This window comes from Oncorhynchus tshawytscha, linkage group LG12 (assembly GCF_018296145.1).
Source record: "Oncorhynchus tshawytscha isolate Ot180627B linkage group LG12, Otsh_v2.0, whole genome shotgun sequence".
NCBI lineage: Eukaryota > Metazoa > Chordata > Actinopteri > Salmoniformes > Salmonidae > Oncorhynchus > Oncorhynchus tshawytscha.
The window spans coordinates 9,502,568-9,522,497 of NC_056440.1; the positions used below are offsets into that span (position 1 = coordinate 9,502,568).

The 19,930-nt window shown below is 42.9% G+C and overlaps 1 protein-coding gene across 1 annotated transcript in view; it reads left to right on the forward strand.

The window, feature by feature from the left end:
* The window catches only part of LOC112236938 (amyloid-beta A4 precursor protein-binding family A member 1-like), a 135,813-nt gene that overhangs the window by 51,873 nt on the left and 64,010 nt on the right, over window positions 1-19,930 (forward strand). The window contains exon 2 of the mRNA XM_042331301.1: window positions 5,194-5,370. The gene's annotated coding sequence lies outside the window, so the exon portion shown is untranslated. The remainder of the gene's footprint in view (window positions 1-5,193; window positions 5,371-19,930) is intronic.

Below are 19,930 nucleotides of genomic sequence, written 5' to 3' on the forward strand. Positions count from 1 at the left end.
TCATGAGGTAGGGAAATTATATGGAAATATCGAAGCAAAATCTCAAGACATCAGTCAGGAAGTTAAAGCTTGGTTGCAAATGGGTCTTCCAAATGGATAATGACCCCAAGCATACTTCCAAAATTGTGGCAAAATGGCTTCAGGACAACAAAGTCCAGGTATTGGAGTGGCCATCACAAATCCCTGACCTCAATCCTATAGGAAATTTGTAGGGAGAACTGAAAAAGCATGTGCGAGCAAGGAGACCTACAAACCTGACTCAGTACACCAGCTCTGTCAGGGGGAGTGGGCCAAAATTCACCCAACTTATTGGGGAGGCTTGTGGAAGGCTACTCAAAACGTTTGATCCAAGTTAAACAATTTAAAGGCAATGCTACCAAATACTAATTGAGTGTATGTAAACTTCTGACCCACTGGGAATGTGATCTAAGAAATAAAAGCTGAAATAAATAATTCTCTACTATTATTCTGACATTTCACATTCTTAAAATGGTGGTGGTCCTAACTGACCTAAGACAAGGAATTGTTACTAGGATTTAATGTCAGGAATTATGAAAAACTGAGTTTAAATGTATTTGGCTAAGGTGTATGTAGACTTCTGACTGAGATTGACAGTTCTTTTGTGTTTCTTCCATTTGCGAATAATCGCACCAACTGTTGTCACCTTCTCACCAAGCTGCTTGGCGATGGTCTTGTAGCCCATTCCAGCCTTGTGCAGGTCTACAATCTTATCCCTGACATCCTTGGAGAGCTCTTTGGTCTTGGTCATGGTGGAGAGTTTGGAATCTGATTGATTGATTGCTTCTGTGGACAGGTGTCTTTTATACAGGTAACAAGCTGAGATTAGGAGCACTCCCTTTAAGAATGTGCTCCTAATCTCAGCTCGTTACCTGTATAAAAGACACCTGGGAGCCAGAAATCTTTCTGATTAAGAGGGGTCAAATACTTATTTCCCTTATTAAAATGCAAATCAATTTATAACATTTTTGAAGTGTTTTTCTGGATTTGTTTGTTGTTATTCTGTCTCTCACTGTTCAAATAAACCTACCATTAAAATGATAGACTGATCATTTCTTCGTCAGTGGGCAAACGTACAAAATCAGCAGGGGATCAAATACTTTTTTCCCTCACTGTACATACTACCTCAATCAGCCTGACTAACCGGTGTCTGTATGTAGCCTCGCTACTTCTATAGCCTCGCTACTGTATATAGCCTGTCTTTTTACTGTTGTTTTATTTCTTTACCTACCTATTGTTCACCTAATACCTTTTTTGCGCTATTGGTTAGAGCCTGTAAGTAAGCATTTCACTGTAAGGTATTACATTACATTACTGTATTCAGTGCATGTGACAAACTTTGATATGATTTGATACACAGCCTGGTGGAACATGGACTGGTAGGGACAGAAAGAGACAGAGAGGAGAGGGCAGGTTGGCATTTATTGTCATGAATGTTGCCTTGGAGGCTGCACTTCATTGGTCATCACAAAGTCATCAAATCATCACAAAGGTTTACTTTGTCACAAAGTAAACCTAACCCTAACCTTAAATGAAGACCAAAAAACTCTGTTTTGTTTTCATACATTTTTACGATGTAGCCAATTTTGACCCATCTCGCTGAAATCGCTCAGTTCTACCTCCAGGACAAGATTCATGACAATAAACGTTAACATGCGATAAGTGGAGTGCTCTGCTACTCTTTGCTGTGAAGTGGAGTGCTCTGCTACTCTGCTTGGCCCCAGTGATGTACTGGGCTGTACACACTACCCTCTGTAGCGCCTTGCGGTCCGATGTCGAGCAGTTGCCATACCAGGCGGTGATGTAACCAGACAGGATGCTCTCGATGGTGCAGCTGTAGAATTGTTTTAGGATCTGAGGACCCATGCCAAATCTTTTCGGTCTCCTGAGGGGGAATAGGCTTTGTTGTGCCATCTTCACGACTGTCTTGGTGTGTTTGGACCATGGTAGTTTTTGGTGATGTGGACCAACGAACTCGAAGCTCTCTCCTTTTCCTGTAGTCCACAATCATCTCCTTTGTCTTGATCACATTGAGGAAGAGGTTGTTGTCTTGGCTCCACACTTCCAGGTCTCTGACCTCCTCCTTATAGGCTGTCTCATCATTGTCGGTGATCAGGCCTATCACCGGTGTGTCATCTGCAAACTTAATTGTTGTGTTGGAGTCATGCTTGGCCATGCAGTCATAGGTGAACAGGAAGTACAGGAGAGGACTAAGCGCAAGGCGGATGTGTTGTTGTCTACCCTTACCACCTGGGGGCGGCTTGTCAAGAAGTCCAAGATCCAGTTGCAGAGGGAGGTTTTTAGTCCTATAGTCTTTAACTTAGTAATGAGCTTCGTGGGCACTATGGTGTTGAACACTGAGCTGTTGTCAATGAACAGCATTCCCACGTAGGTGTTCCTGGGATGATAGTGTTGATGTGAACCATGACCAGCCTTTCAAAGCACTTCATGGCTACAAACATGGGTGCTACGGGTCAGTAGTCATTTAGACAAGTTAACTTGGCGTTCTTGGGCACAGGGACTATGGTGGTCAGCTTGAAACATGTGGGTATTACAGACTTGGTCAGGGACAGGATGAAAATGTCAGTGAATACACTTGCCAGTTGGTCAGCGCATGCTTTTAGTACACGTCCTGATAATCCGTTTGGCCCTGCGGCCTTGTGAATGTTGACCTTTTTAAAGGTCTTACTCACATAAGCTACAGAGAACATGATCACAAAGTCGTCCAGAATAGCTGGTGCTCTCATGCATGCTTCAGTGTTACTTGCCTCGAAGCACGCATACAAGTAATTTAGCTCGTCTGGTATGCTCGTGTCACTGGGCAGCTCGCAGCTGGGCTTCCGTTTGTAGTCCGTAATATTTTGCAAGCCCTGCCACGTCCGACGAGCGTCAGAGCCGGTGTAGTAGGATTCAATCTTAGTCCTGTACTGAGGCTTTGCTTTTTGTCAAACGGCAGTCAAGCATCAATCATCATGTCACCAGAATAAGACCCTCGATATTTATTGGAAAAGAGCATCAAGCGCGTCATCTTGCACTTTCACCACCCTGTGAAGTTCATCACAACTTATCTGTAGCCTAATAAACAGCATGGTTTCCAGAGTCGTAGTGGGAGGACCACACACCATAGCATCGCGTGACTCAAATATATCAATATTTTAACATAAAGGCATTTCCAACGCCATTTCTTGCATAATACATTTCATCGCCAAGAAAACATACCACCATGTCAAACATACAATTGATCTGTCGGCATTTATAAAATTGTACCAAAACTTCCCGTTTCCATCACATATGTTGTGATTTTTGTTTTATACGGTGTGACTTTACTCGCATAAAAACTGTGGATGGCAACGTGGTAAGTGATTCACAATATTCAGCTTTCGGTCTCAACTCATCTAAAGAATGCTCTGCTCTCGGTCTCAACTCATCTAAAGAATGCTCTGCTCTCAGTCTCAACTCATCTAAAGAATGCTCTGCTCTCAGTCTCAACTCATCTAAAGAATGCTCTGCTCTCAGTCTCAACTCATCTAAAGAATGCTCTGCTCTCAGTCTCAACTCATCTAAAGAATGCTCTGCTCTCAGTCTCAACTCATCTAAAGAATGCTCTGCTCTCAGTCTCAACTCATCTAAAGAATGCTCTGCTCTCAGTCTCAACTCATCTAAAGAATGCTCTGCTCTCAGTCTCAACTCATCTAAAGAATACTCTGCTCTCAGTCTCAACTCATCTAAAGAATGCTCTGCTCTCAGTCTCAACTCATCTAAAGAATGCTCTGCTCTCAGTCTCAACTCATCTAAAGAATACTCTGCTCTCAGTCTCAACTCATCTAAAGAATGCTCTGCTCTCAGTCTCAACTCATCTAAAGAATGCTCTGCTCTCAGTCTCAACTCATCTAAAGAATGCTCTGCTCTCAGTCTCAACTCATCTAAAGAATGCTCTGCTAACTCATCTAAAGAATGCTCTGCTCTCAGTCTCAACTCATCTAAAGAATGCTCTGCTCTCGGTCTCAACTCATCTAAAGAATGCTCTGCTCTCAGTCTCAACTCATCTAAAGAATGCTCTGCTCTCAGTCTCAACTCATCTAAAGAATGCTCTGCTCTCAGTCTCAACTCATCTAAAGAATGCTCTGCTCTCAGTCTCAACTCATCTAAAGAATGCTCTGCTCTCAGTCTCAACTCATCTAAAGAATGCTCAGTCTCAACTCATCTAAAGAATACTCTGCTCTCAGTCTCAACTCATCTAAAGAATACTCTGCTCTCAGTCTCAACTCATCTAAAGAATGCTCTGCTCTCAGTCTCAACTCATCTAAAGAATACTCTGCTCTCAGTCTCAACTCATCTAAAGAATGCTCTGCTCTCAGTCTCAACTCATCTAAAGAATGCTCTGCTCTCAGTCTCAACTCATCTAAAGAATGCTCTGCTCTCAGTCTCAACTCATCTAAAGAATGCTCTGCTCTCAGTCTCAACTCATCTAAAGAATGCTCTGCTCTCAGTCTCAACTCATCTAAAGAATGCTCTGCTCTCAGTCTCAACTCATCTAAAGAATGCTCTGCTCTCAGTCTCAACTCATCTAAAGAATGCTCTGCTCTCAGTCTCAACTCATCTAAAGAATACTCAACTCATCTAATTGATGGGAACTTTATCAAAGCCCAGACTAGTCTCTTTCTGTTGTTATCCGCTCCGTGGAAATCTAGGTTACGGCTCTCTATTGAGTCACAGACATCACATATTGCCTTGACAAATTGGATGAGTGTGTGTGTGTGTGTGTGTGTGTGTGTGTGTGTGTGTGTGCGTGCGTGTGAATTCTAGTTCAGAGTCACACTGTTTCATCTGTCAAAAAGCCACAGAAGTCACATCATCAAGCCTAAGATTTAACAACAACAGAAGAGGCTGATTCTCGCCGGCCTCTCTGCCTCTCACTGCTGTTCCATGGCTCTGCTAGGATTACTGCAGATTGGACATCTAAGAGACAAACTTGAGCTGTTCTCTGTGTGTGTCTCTGCCGATGGGATATACAGTATAGCTTGTTTCAATTGTTTGTATTGTCGTGCTTTTGTGTGTGTGTGTGTGTGTGTGTGTGTGTGTGTGTGTGTGTGTGTGTACACCCATTTTCACCCACTCTTCTCTTTCAATTGATCCTCTCTCCTCTAATTTGTTGTCCTCTCGTCTGTGTTGTAGGCTGGAGCTGCTGTGATCTGAGGCACTGTCCCTACATGCCTGTACCAGTCTAAGGACTCCAGTAGTTGCTTTCAAACACACCATCTCCACATTACCACAGAACCATAGGGTCCAACCCTGGCCTCTGCTCCAAGGAGCCACCTAACCACCCTCCACACCCATTGATGGTTCTAGAAGGTGAGTCTCTGTCTTCCACCTCATTCCTGTTGGTATACTCTGAAGATTCCTTCCTGCCTTCCTTTCTTATTTCCCTACTTCCTTATTTCCCCAATTCCCTCCTTCCTTCCTTCCTCTTATTCTTCTTAATATGATTGATGAATACTGCACAATTTAAACACTTTCCCCCACAAATCCTTCCCCAAAACATGTGTAAATATTGGACTATAAATTTTGCCCTCCTGTATTATAACTATGCTAAAATGTTTATTCTATTCTACTGAGCCATTTACTTTATATTCGTATTATTATAGTTGATTATTATTTACTGTTGTATTGTCGAGAAGTGTCTTTTGACACTATATAGACGAGTCATCCCGCAGTGTTTGTGATTATACCCTGACGAAGACAGCTCGGCTGTCGAAACGTTGGTATTACTTTTTTGCATCTGAGCTCCTAGAGTGTGCGGCTCTCTTTTATTTTCAAGTTTGTACTCCGCTAGCCAGCACCTCTAGCCAGCACCTCTAGCCAGCACCTCGTCTTAATAGGTGTGCGTTTCTTTTCTTCTAAATCGTATTGTCGAGAACGTACATGCAAGTAAGCATTTCGTTGGATGACGTGTACTGTATTTATCCTGCACATACGAGGAATAAAACGTAAACCTTTTTCTCTGCTACCTACTGAAAGTTTACTGGAAGGAAATAGAGGTTCTATATTTAAAATTTAAAAAACAACTAACAACATGAAAGCATTCATCAAAGGACTTTAGTTGATTCAAAAAATAATAATAAGCACAAATATTTTATTGACCTCTTTATAGTCCTGAAAATATCTTGCACGTTCAATTTGTTCTTCCAATCAAACAGCTTGGTTGGACTTTCTGCCAGATAGAAACAATGATAATGTAGACTTTTCCCTTTACCCAGGGAATTCCACCAGCCAATGATTGGATAGAGAGAAATATTTAGCTAGAGATACTGTAAATGTGTGTGTTCTGTGATGCCTCATTAACTTGACTGTAGAGGGTCCTCTCTCTTGCTATATCTCACTCACTCACTCACGTGTGTTGACTGTCACATCTACAGGTTATAGGTACTAGAGACAAACTAGCCTCAGAGTTTATAAACTGTTAAATGACTGGTCAAGGGATCTCACTCACTCACTCACACACACACTCACCCTCACTCACTCAACTCAGTGGGCAGATGGTACTTGACTGTGTTTTACATCTTATAGGTTATAGGTTTTTATAGAGACAAACTGTTGCCTCAGAGTTTATAAACTGTTAAATGACTGGTCAAGGGATCTTAAAACTCATTTTTCAACCATTCACAGGGAATGTGCACAGTGGACCACTGTAGGCCCTATAGCGTTAGCTCTGGCTCTAACTCAGTGGGCAGATGGTACTTGGCCGTAGTGTTTTAGTATGTTATAGAGTAATGTGTTTTTATAGTATTTGTCTATCTGTTGTCCTGCTGTTGGTGCCATCTGCAGCCTCTACTGCCTCATACTGAACATCCTATAGTATCCATAAAGTTCCCAGCTGCGCCTGAATCGACTAGCGCCTTATGCAGAGAGGGAGAAAACTCAGAAAAATACATTCGTAAGAATATATGACCAACAAGGAGCTCTGGGTGAGTCTGGTGCTGACTCACCAGGGGTGAACGAGGAGTGCTCTGCCTGCCATCCCAACTCCCAGACGAGCTCCTCCAGCACCGATTGGCAGTGTGTCTTCTCCGACCACACCTGGTGCAGGAGGAGCCTCCTCCTCCGGTCCCCCCGATGCGGCCCCCCCTAACTCCATGGGGATTGGAGCGAGAGGGCCTGGAGGTGGAACCTACAGGGCCCGTTCTGGACGCCCGCGGGCAGCCAGCAGGTTGTTCAGTCGGATGGACATGTCGATCAGTTTGTCGAGAGAGAGGATGGCGTCCCGACAAGCTAGCTCCCTGCGGACGTCCTCCTGGAGGCTACAGCGATAGTGGTCCATCACCCCCGCCCCGGCGGCCGAGGTCCGGAACTCCAGCGCAAAATCCTGCGTGCTCCTCGTCTCCTCGTCTCCTGTCGCAGGTGAAACAGCCGTTCACCTGCCGCTTGGCCCTCCGGTGTGTGGTCGAACACGGCCCGGAACCGGCGGGTGAACTCAGGCCATTCACACTGGGCCATTCCACACTGCGTTGGCCCACTCCAGGGCTCGACACGTCAGACAGGAGACGAGGACGCTCACGCTCTCCTCCCCTGAGGGAGTCGGACGAATGGTAGCCAGGTACAGCTCAAGCTGTAGTAAGAACCCCTGGCACCCAGCCGCCGTTCCATCGTACTCCCTGGGGAGCGCCAGACGGAGGGCACCGGATCCGGACGCCGGAGGAGGGGTAGGTGGTGCTGGTGAGGTAGGGAGGCCACTCCTCTCCCAGCGGTCCATTGCCGACCCGATCCGGTGGAGAATGGCCGTATGATGGAGGACTCGCTCCTCCATCGATGGGAGAGGAGGTGCAGCTGCTCCTGCTGACTCCATTCCAAAACGGTGCAGGATTCTGTCAGAGGATTCTGTCACCACCTGACCGGCCCAAACACAGGACCCAAACAGTCTGGAAAAAAGACTTTACAAAATACACATCCACAAACCAACAGAGGAACAATCCCACACAAACCTAGGCGGGCCTAACAGGCTTAAATAGACATAAATCAAGAAACAAAATAAGGGACAGGTGCAACCAATAAGCCCAAACGAACAGAAAAGGAAAAAGGGATCGGTGGCGGCTCGTAGACCGGCGACGACGACCACCGCCCGAACAGGCAGGGGAGACACCTTCAGTGGGAGTCGTGACAGCAACACATTACTTGTTAACAAACTATAGTTTTGGCAAGTCGGTTAGGACATCAACTTTGTGCATGACACAAGTAATTTTTCCAACAATTGTTTGCAGACAGATTATTTCACTTATAATTCACTGTCTTACAATTCCAGTGGGTCAGAAGTTTACATACACTACGTTGACTGTGCCTTTAAACAGCTTGGAAAATTACAGAAAATGATGTCATGGCTTTAGAAGCTTCTGATAGGCTAATTGACATCATTTGAGTCAATTTGAGGTGTACCTGTGGATGTATTTCAATGCTTACCTTCTAACTCATTGCCTCTGCTTGACATCATGGAAAAATCAGAAGAAATCAGCCAAGACCTCAGAAAAGAAATTGTAGACCTCCACAAGTCTGGTTCATCCTTGGGAGCAATTTCCAAACACCTGAAGGTACCACGTTCATCTGTATAAACAATAGTACACAAGTATAAACCCCATGGGACCACGCAGCCGTCATACCGCTCAGGAAGGAGACGCGTTATGTCTCCTAGAGATGAACGTACTTTGGTGCGAATCAATCCCAGAGCAACAGCAGAGGACCTTGTGAAGATGCTGGAGCAAACAGAATGTGACTGGCAGAACGGGTGTTGTATGCTGCAGTAGATATCTCAGATAGGGTGGAGTGAGGCTTAAGAGGGTTTTATAAATAAGTATCAACCAGTGGGTCTTGCGACGGGTATACAGAGATGACCAGTTTACAGAGGAGTACAGAGTGCAGTGATGTGTCCTATAAGGAGCATTGGTGGCAAATCTGATGGCCCAATGGTAAAGAACATCTAGCCGCTCTAGAGCACCCTTACCTACTGATATATAAATTATGTTTCCGTAATCTAGCATGGGTAGGATGGTCATCTGAATCAGGGTTAGTTTGGCAGCTGGGGTGAAAGGAGCGATTACGATAGAGTCTAGATTTAACCTTAGCCTGCAGCTTTGATATGTGCTGAGAGAAGGACAGCGTACCATCTAGCCATACTCCCAAATACTTGTATGAGGTGACTACCTCAAGCTCTAAACCCTCAGAGGTAGTAATCACACCGGTGGGGAGAGGGGCATTCTTCTTACCAAACCACATGACCTTTGTTTTGGAGGTGTTCAGAACAAGGTTAAGGGTAGAGAAAGCCTGCTGGACACTAAGAAAGCTTTGTTGTAGAGTGCTTAACACAAAATCCAGGGAGGGGCCAGCTGAGTATAAGACTGTATCACCGGCATATAAATGGATGAGAGAGCTTCCTACTGCCTGAGTTATGTTGTTGATGTAAATTGAGCAGACGTGGGGCCTACGATCGAGCCTTGGGGTACTCCCTTGGTGACAGGCAGTGGCCAACACCGCAGATGTTTTTCTGACTTCATACACTTCACTCTTTGAGGTAGTTAGTAAACCAGGCCCAAAACCAATACTCCTTAGCCAGCCCACAAGAATGGTATGGTCTACCGTATCAAAAGCTTTAGCCAAGTCAATAAAAATAGTAGCACAACATTGCTTAGAATCAAGGGCAATGGTGACATAAAGGTCGTAAATTAAGGTTTGGGGGCGGCAGGGTAGCCTAGTGGTTAGAGCGTTGGACTAGTAACCAGAAGGTTGCAAGTTCAAACCCACAAGCTGACAAGGTACAAATCTGTCGTTCTGCCCCTGAACAGGCAGTTAACCCACTGTTCCTAGGCCGTCATTGTAAATAAGAATTTGTTCTTAACTGACTTGCCTAGTTAAATAAAGGTTAAAAAAAAATTAAAATTAAAAGGTTGCAGTGACACATCCATAACCTGAGCAGAAATCAGATTGCATACCCGAGAGAATACTATAAACATCAAGAAAGCCAGTCAGTTGATTATTCACAAGTTTTTCCAACACAGGGCAAAATAGAAATTGGCCTATAACAGTTGGGATCAGCTTGAGCTCCCCCTTTAAATAAAGGACGAACCGTGGCTGCCTTCCATGCAATGGGAACCTCCCCAGAGAGGAGATACAGGTTGAACAGGTAAGAGATGGGCTTGGCATTAATGAAGAAATGTTCCGAAAAATATTATATTCTTATTTATAATAAAAGTGACTCCAAAATGGCACACATTATTTACCATCCGTTTATATTCTACACAACATCATCTGAAACAACCAAAACAAACAGCAAATGCATCCAACAAGTTTGTCGAGTCACAAGCTTGATGTAGTCATTGTGTGATAGGAATATGGGACCAAATACTTAACTTTCAACTAAATGTAATACACAAGTGAATTTGTCCATTTACTTATAACACAAAGTGTAAATGTAAAACAGATATGTATGAAAATACCCTCAAATAAAAGTTGACATTCTGTACTGTCACCTCACCTCATATAAAACATTTAATCTCAAATCCAAAATGCTGGAGTATAGAGACAAATTAAACGTTTTAGCTTCACTGTCCAAATAAATACAGATGGAATTGTAGGATATTCCTTCTGATCCAGAGAGGTTGAGCTGCTTTTCAGGTGGTGTATTTAATGAGCATCTCATATTACTATTGCTGACTTGATCAGTTTGGCCTTTTAGATCACACATGGATTAATATTACATGGACAGGGGGGCCCTGGTCGTAGATCAGCACTCCGACTCTGAGACGCTTGATACATATGACCCCTAATCTGATTTGATCTGCAGAGAGGAAACAGAAAGGAAACTGAATAGAAAGAGAGGAAACCGAGAGAGGAACACTGGCAGAACCAAGTAGAAAGAGAGAGGAATCAGAGAGAGGAAACCCGAGTGGGAAGAGAGAGGAATCAGAGAGAGGAAACCGAGAGAGGAAACTGGATAGAAATAGAGAGGAATCAGAGAGAGGAAACCAAGTAGAAAGAGAGAGGAATCAGAGAGAGGAAACCAAGAGAGGAAACCAAGTCGAAAGAGAGAGGAATCAGAGAGAGGAAACCGAGTGGGAAGAGAGAGGAATCAGAGAGAGGAAACCGAGTAGAAAGAGAGAGGAATCAGAGAGAGGAAACTGAGTAGAAAGAGAGAGGGATCAGAGAGAGGAAACCGAGTAGAAAGAGAGAGGAATCAGAGAGAGGAAACCAAGTAGAAAGAGAGAGGAATCAGAGAGAGGAAACCGAGTGGGAAGAGAGAGGAATCAGAGAGAGGAAACCGAGTGGGAAGAGAGAGGAAACCGAGAGAGGAAACCGAGTGGGAAGAGAGAGGAAACCGAGGGAGGAAACCGAGTAGAAAGAGAGAGGAAACCGAGAGAGGAAACCGAGTGGGAAGAGAGAGGAAACCGAGAGAGGAAACCGAGTAGAAAGAGAGAGGAAACCGAGTGGGAAGAGAGAGGAACCGAGTAGAAAGAGAGAGGAAACCGAGAGGGAAGAGAGAGGAAACCGAGAGAGGAAACCGAGTAGAAAGAGAGAGGAAACCGAGTAGAAAGAGAGAGGAAACCGAGTAGAAAAAGAGAGGAAAACCGAGTAGAAAGAGAGGAAAACCAAGTAGAAAGAGAGGAAAACCAAGTAAAAAGAGAGGAAAACCAAGTAGAAAGAGAGGATTCAGAGAGAGGAAACTGGGTAGAAAGGGAGAGGAAACCGAGGGAGGAAACCGAGTGGGAAGAGAGAGGAAACCGAGTAGAAAAAGAGAGAGGAAACCGAGCGAAAGAGAGAGAAAACCGAGAGAGGAAACCGAGTGGGAAGCAGAGAGGAAACAGTATGCACTAGTTTGTCCATCTTAAGAGGAGACATATCTGTCCTGGTGACCATGGGGAGGAATAAGGAATGGATGTTGTGAAATATTGATTCTCAAGCTCTCTTGCCTCTGCAGTCAATTTGTTTTTGCAATGCATGCTGGGAATCATCCTGTGAGGAGATAGCAGCGGGTCTGAGTCACTAGAGCCTGCCTGGCGTTATAGGAAATGAATAATCACAAAAGATATACCAAAATAATGTAATTTTTATTCATGTTTGATTCACCGTGTATCATGTGTGCAGTGGACAGAGTTGTACTTTAGCGGTACACACAGCTTGGAATCGAGACACAGCTTGGATTCGAGACACAGCTTGGATTCGAGACACAGCTTGGATTCGAGACACAGCTTGGATTCGAGACAGCTTGGATTCGAGACACAGCTTGGATTCGAGACTGTGAACATCTTTTCCATCTTTAACTAATGATATTGTGCAAAATTCTTTCATGAGAGCTGATGGTGTGTTTCCTGTCTGAGTGTGTTTGTGGGGGTTGGATCTATTTTAGCACAATGCTCCGGTTACTTTTTAACATCCAAAGTAGAAAAGCCGAGAGGCTTTTGTACAGATTATAGTTGAATTGCGGGAACCCAAGATTTACGTCCCAGAACCACTCCCTTTCCCCAGGATAAATAACTGCGAGAAACCAGTAAATTATAATACATTATTTATAAACAAGATGGCGTAAAATGGAACTGTTAAATTATATGCAATGTCTAAATCTGGCTTCTCTACCTCCTCTGCACGATGAATCGTCATCAACGCTCAGGGTGGGGACAGACAGCCCATCTCAGTATGGAGAGCAGTTCACAATACATGTAGACCTTTTTTTCTTGTGACAGGTAGGTCTATATTTGCTACAACATAGTTTATTCTAATATAAAGACAGAATACACGTCTAATTTACCCATTTCCATCTTGCTTCACCTTGTTTTTTTAATGGTAAAGATTGATTTAGTTTTATTTGCAGCTGCAGAGTTGAAACAGCCTATCACACAAATATTGTTGCTTTAAAGCAGTGCGCGCGCTAACACTCTTTCAGTCTCTCTTTCTGCATCAACTCTATTCAAATTGCATCCAAAATAGATCATCCTGTTCTAGACTGATATATAGACCTATATGTGACCGACTGCCTCGATTCGGTCTTATGTAGCAACATTTAAAGATTGAAAGATTGAAACTCGTCCCCCTTTGGCAGTTCTATCTTGACGGAATATGTTGTAGTTGGGGATGGAAATCTCAGAATTGTTGGTGGCCTTTCTAAGCCAGGATTCATACACGGCTAGGACATCAGGGTTGGCGGAGTGTGCTAAAGCAGTGAGTAAAACAAACTTAGGGAGGAGGCTTCTGATGTTCACATGCATGAAACCAAGGCTTTTTCGATCACAGAAGTCAACAAATGAAGGTGCCTGGGGACACGCAGGGCCTGGGTTTACCTCCACATCATCCGAGGAACAGAGGAGGAGTAGGATGAGGGTATGGCTAAAGGCTATCAAAACTGGTCGCCTAGAATGTTGTAGACAAAGAATAAAAGGAGCAGATTTCTGGGCGTGGTAGAGTAGATTCTGGGCATAATGTGCAGACAGGGGTATGGTGGGGTGCGGGTACAGCAGAGGTAAGCCCAGGCACTGAGTGATGATAGAGGTTGTATCTCTGGATAAGCTGGTTATAATGGGTGAAGTCACCGCATGTGTGAGAGGTGGGACAAAGGAGGTATCAGAGGTATAATGAGTGGAACTAGGGGCTCCGCAGTAAACTCTTAACAATGATAACTAACCTAAACAACAGTATACAAGGCATATTGACATATGAGAGAGACATACAGCGAGGCATAAAGTAATCACAGGTGTTGATTTGGAGAGCTAACTAAGACGACAACAGGTGAGACAACAACAGCTGATCAGCTAAAACAACAACAGGTAAAATGGCGATGACTGGGCAGAGAGGGTCGGTTAACTACACACAGAGTTCGTGGCTGGGGCCGACAGATTTTTTTTTTTTTAAATATATATAAATAAATAAACAAACAGAATGGAGTACCGTGATTAATGGACATCAATTAATGTGTCTCATTAATTTAATATATATCTCATTAAATTAATTTAATATATGTGTCATTAAATGTATTTGATAGATGTGTCATTAAATGTATTTGATGTGTCATTAAATGTATTTGATAGATGTGTCATTAAATGTATTTAATATATGTCTCATTAATTGTATTTAATATATGTCTCATCAGGCTCAGGTAGCGTCAGTTTGGAGTTTTCATGCTGATCAAAGCTCTAATCAAATCTAGACATATTAATATGCTTTATAACACTTTATAATGATTTATAATGCTTTTGAAATGACACTTCCGGTTTTGGAGGGAAATACCAGGTTACCTGGGGGAAAAGTGATTTATTCTCGGGATGGAACATTTGTAAAATCCCAGAAAAATATTAACCCCTAGTACAGATGACTCAATTTCACAATCTGGCTGCTATTGACATAACCAGATAATGTCAGTGAGTTCTTTGACTTTCCTTCAGGGTATATTGACTGTGTTGTTTAGTTAGAGAAAAAGACAAAGGCATATCTTAATAGCTTGTTCCATTTAAACACGCAAGCATGTTCTGGCACACACACACGTACACGCGTACACACACACACACACAAACAAACACAGCCTTGAGTAAAGTTGAGTTTTCATTTACTTTTCTTCCTTAACGCAGTGAAGTATGGATCTGTGTGTTTGGGTGCCTCTATCTCCCTCAGACAGAGACCAGAGAACAGAGCCCTGTGAGAAGAAGAGAGTATTCCCAGAGGTTAGCAGTGTGCTCTGCTGTGTGAGAAAAGCTGAATGAAAAAGCCCTAAAGGCAGATAAACACAGCCTTTGCTAGCGGCTCTCACAACAGTTGAAATAATTAGTAGAGCCTAGAGGGAGTAATGGACTCTTACACAAGTCAAATAAACCGTCCGTCCTGCTGCTGCTGCATTCGGCTTCTGAAAATTGAGAAAATGTTCTCCTGCTTCTGTTGGACTGCCGTGTGTTCGTCATTATGTTCTGACATATTCAGGTTTTTCTTTAGCTTTCCTGGCTAATCCGTTAGCAAGAGGATGTCCCCAACAAAGATGGAATTAACAGAAGTTTTTTGGTTTAAAATTTATTTAAACTTTTTTTTTTAAGAAAATAAAAAACTTAGCCCTATGTTGTCTGTACCTGAAATCATGTCACTACATTTCAAATAGTCCAATTTTTTCAATGTTTGTATCCTAGTCTGGGCAGCACCTCCTACTGGAGAGTTGACCTATCTACAGGTACCTTTTGTTCTCCCATCCAGCTCTGCTTAACTATTTGTTACTGACTATTACCAATGTGCTACCGTGAGAATGATTGAGAGATATCCTCTTAACAACTAAATAGATTCACTGTTGGTATCGAATTCATTGAAATGTAACCATACTTTATCAATCTTCAATTTATGCTATTTAGGCCTATATACCATTTGCAAAGTCATCAACAGCTGTTGTTTAAAAACAGACCATACAGTAGGCCTAAGGTTTCCAGCTCAGGTTGATTTAAAAAGTCAGGATATTTAATCTGGATTTAATTCCAGTTTGTCTATAAATACAACATTTATATGTTGGATTCACTTCTTCTCTCAACCAAATATCAGAGTTCAACAATAGGACTAAATCAAATCAGATCAATTATTAATTCCAGACAAAACTGGAATGGAAAGTCAGTTAGGAACAAATTCTTATTTACAACGACGGCCTACCAAAAGACTATCTCTCTCAGCACTGCCTGGACTGCGCAAAAATGCAAATGCTTTCCGTTTGAGTTATATTAGGTTTTATTTTCATCTAGAATACTTTTTTTTGTTGACATTTTATGACATCACTGAAAACCTGCCAAAAGTAAGCTTGATAATTATTATTATTATTATTTTTATTTTTTTTGAGGACGGGGGAGATGGACAAAACATCACGAAAAGAGAGACTACATAAAGAGAGACCTAAGACAACAACATAGCAAGGCGGCAACACATGACAACAACATGGTAGCAACACAACAGGGCAGCAGCACAACATGGTAGCAGCAGCACAACATGGTAGCAGCACAAAACATGGTACAAGCATTATTGGGCACAGACAACAGCACAAAGGGCAAGAAGATAGAGACAACAATACATCACGTGAAACAGGCACAACTGTCAGTAAGAGGTTGAAATTAATGTTTATATTTGTGTATGAAGTGGCTATAAACATGACATAGTCAGTCTCCACCTGGCACTGCCCCCACCCCTTGGAGCCTGGTTCCTCTCTACGTTTCTTCCAGCCTTTCTAGGGAGTTTTTCCTAGCCACAGATACCACTGCACCTGCATTGCTCTTTGGGGTTTTAGGCAGGGTATTTGTAAAGCACTTTGTAACACCGCTGGAGGTAAAAAGGGCTTTATAAAATACATTTGGTTGGTTGATGTCTGTATTTTATGCTGTATGCCTATGTGTCATATTTGCATATTTTTCATATTCTACACTAATGGAATAGTTGTCCTAGACCTAACTTAGTATTCTTTGAGTAAATGTGACTGTGTTGTCCAATCTAATCCTAGAATGATAAAATGCCGGTCAGATTTGATTGGCCCACGGGAGAATGACTTGGAGAGGGGAGGGGTGTAGGATCTATTTGTGTGTGTGTGTCTGTGTAGGGAAGATCTATATATGAGTGTGTCATGGCTGAGTGATTGGGACACCAGGGTACATCAGTCAGACATGACACATACACGATAGTCAATGTAGCAGGAGACCAAATTCAACACAATTGTGTGTCCATCCATGACACGAGAGAGAGAAAGAGAGAGAGAGAGAGAGAGAGAGAGAGATCACCTTGGATCTGGAGTGACCTGGCTGAGAGGGAGAGAGCTGTGTATGATCTGTTGTGTTTTGGGTTATCCTTACGTAAATGCTCCTCGTTTGTAGCGACACACACACACACACACACACACACACACACACACACACACACACACAAAATCCTCTAGCACTAATCCCATTAGAAGAAGTATTCAATCAAAGATGTTGTCCTGTCAAAGTGGGCACAGCTGAACAGCCTGTTTACTATGAGCTGGGAGATGAGGAAGAATGGAGAATCTTCTTCATCAAAATGCTCTGTGTGTGTGTTTCTCTGAGATTGTTTGTTATATGTGTGTTCCTGCATGTGTGTGTGTGTGTGTGTAGGAGACTCAACGACACGGGTTCCCAAAGTTGTTTGGCCCACGACCCCATTCTGATATCTGAAAATTCTGGCGGACCCCAATGTTGTTGTTTTTTAAATTGGGGGCTGTCAGTCAATTAGTCTGACATATTGTCTCTTATCTCACCACCACTAATGAGATCGGCGTGGCTTGATGCATGTCGTGTAGGAGCTTCTCAAAGTCAGGGGTGTGGTCAACAGTGCGCACCTCATCTCTGCGATCACATCTAATCTGGATCGATATATATATATATTTTTAATACAGATAAGAGCACTGAATACAGCTTCACATAGATATGAGCTGGCGAAGGTTACCATGCATTTTATGGTGCTTTTAAGACAACTGGGAACTCTGAAAAATACGACGTCAAATCATGATATCAACGATCTTAAGGTCAGAAAGTCGGAGCTCTAGAAAAAGGATGACCATTCAAAACGATTTTTCCTAGTTGGAGCTAGTTCCCCCCCCCCAGAGTTCCCAGTTGTCTTGAATGCACTGAAGTCGGAAGTATGAGATTTCCCGAGTTCCCAATTGTATTGAATGCTGCATTAATGTTCAGAGGGAGACGTCAGTATTCCCTTTGAGTGAGAAACAACAAAAAAACTATTCCGGAGTGACCTGTGACTACGTTGTCTGCAGAATTCGATCAGCTGCTCGATTTCACTTACCGGCATGCCAACTGAGCCAGGATCAAAGTCAAACAGATTGGGAAGAAGGTCCCAAAGTGTTCTTCCAAGCGTTTGAGGTGATCAGTCATCAATCGTATGGGACACTTACTGACGCTTGTTTTCTGTTAGAAACATGCACTGCCAAGGGGGGCGTGGTCCACTTTTGAAAAACGGTGACTGATTCACTCACCTGTAGAATGTTTAGTATTTCCATAATTGCGTTCAGTTTGTTTACTTTACCAAATAATGTCTGTTACAATGGAGACACACTCTTTTTCACAAATTCAATCAAGTACTTAAAAAAAAAAAAAAATTACATCCACAACAGTTCCTCAATGCAAAAAATTATTTCCAACACTTCCCCACGATCACCACCAAGCCTCAGCATGAAATAGAACATCATCAGGCTCTGATCCCATATCGCCACGTAGTTTTGTGGGCAGTGGATGTGGTTTGATGTAGTTTACAATCGATGTTACCTGCTGCATAACTCCGAGTTCTGCGCTTCAGCTCTTTTGCCTCCAGTTGCTCTCGGTGAACCCATTACAGCTCAGTGGGTGTATCATACAACGTGTCCATATGACAGAGGGACACACATTCATAACTAGAGTGCAGAGGCCTGCCTGGCGTCCTATGATCGATGGAGCATCATCTGTGCAAAAGCCCACCATTCCATCCCATGAATATTTTCGTCAATATAATATAACGCAGCACACTGAACATCCCATGTACCGTTTCTTGTTCGGTAATCGTGAGGCAGAACAATATGTCCTCATGAATAGCATCCCCCGAGAAGTATCGAACTAAAGTCAATGCATGGGCATCTCGGCCCTCACAGCTAACGTCCATTTGGAGAGCATAAGGTGGGTTGTTTTTGAGGCATTCAGTCAGGTTCCTCTTGAATGCTAGCTATAGCATACATTCTTAGTTTCACAGTGATATTTGACAAAGGTGTTGATGTGAGTTTCTGTGTCATAGCGTAGTGGGCTTAGCCATTCACCGTGGGAATGGTCAAGTGCGGCCTTTCCCCACGATCTAAGGGCGCTTTCTGGTTGAATTTGATCTTTTCGATTTTAAGAATTTTCATTTAGATTTTTAAGGTTAACCACATTACAATGATTGGAGATACAACGATATTATATTGTACAGTGAATTCGGGAAGTATTCAGACCCCTACCCTTTTCCACATTTTGTTACATTACAGCCTTATTCTAAAATGGATTCAATTGATGTTTTTCCTCATCAATTTACACACAATACCTCATAATGACAAAGTGAAAACAGGTTTAACACCTTATTTACATAAGTATTCAAACCCTTTACTGTGGGCTATATCTCCTGCATTACTGTGGGCTATATCTCCTGCATTACTGTGGGCTATATCTCCTGCATTACTGTGGGCTATATCTCCTGCATTACTGTGGGCTATATCTCTGCATTACTGTGGGCTATATCTCCTGCATTAATGTGGGCTATATCTCCTGCATTACTGTGGGCTATATCTCCTGCATTACTGTGGGCTATATCTCCTGCATTACTGTGGGCTATATCTCCTGCATTACTGTGAGCTATATCTCCTGCATTAGCATGTCTATAGCAGTAAGTAGCATTATAAATGGATTACATGTTATCGGATTAGTTTCAGATCATGTCCCTGTACGCAGTGTGTTCAGCCACTGTGACATGGCTGTTCATTGTACTAGAACTATAGGCAATGGAGCATGGACAGGTTTTTAGATTATTTCTGCAAATGTATAATAATAAAAAACATACCTTGTTTACATAAGTATTCAGACTCTTTGCTATGAGACTTGAAATTGAACTCAGGTGCATCCAGTTTCCATTGATCATCCTTGATGTTACTACAACTTGATTGGAGTCCACCTGTGGTAAATTCAATTGATTGGACATGATTTGGAAAGGTACACACCTGTCTATATAAAGGTCCAACAGTTGACAGTGCATGTCAGAGCAAACACCAAGCCATGAGGTCGAAGGAATTGTCCATAGAGCTCTGAGACAGGATTGTGTCGAGGCACAGATCTGGGGAAGAGAACCAAAACAATTCTGCAGCATTGAAGGTCCCCAAGAACATAGCGGCCTCCAGAAGTTTGGAACCACC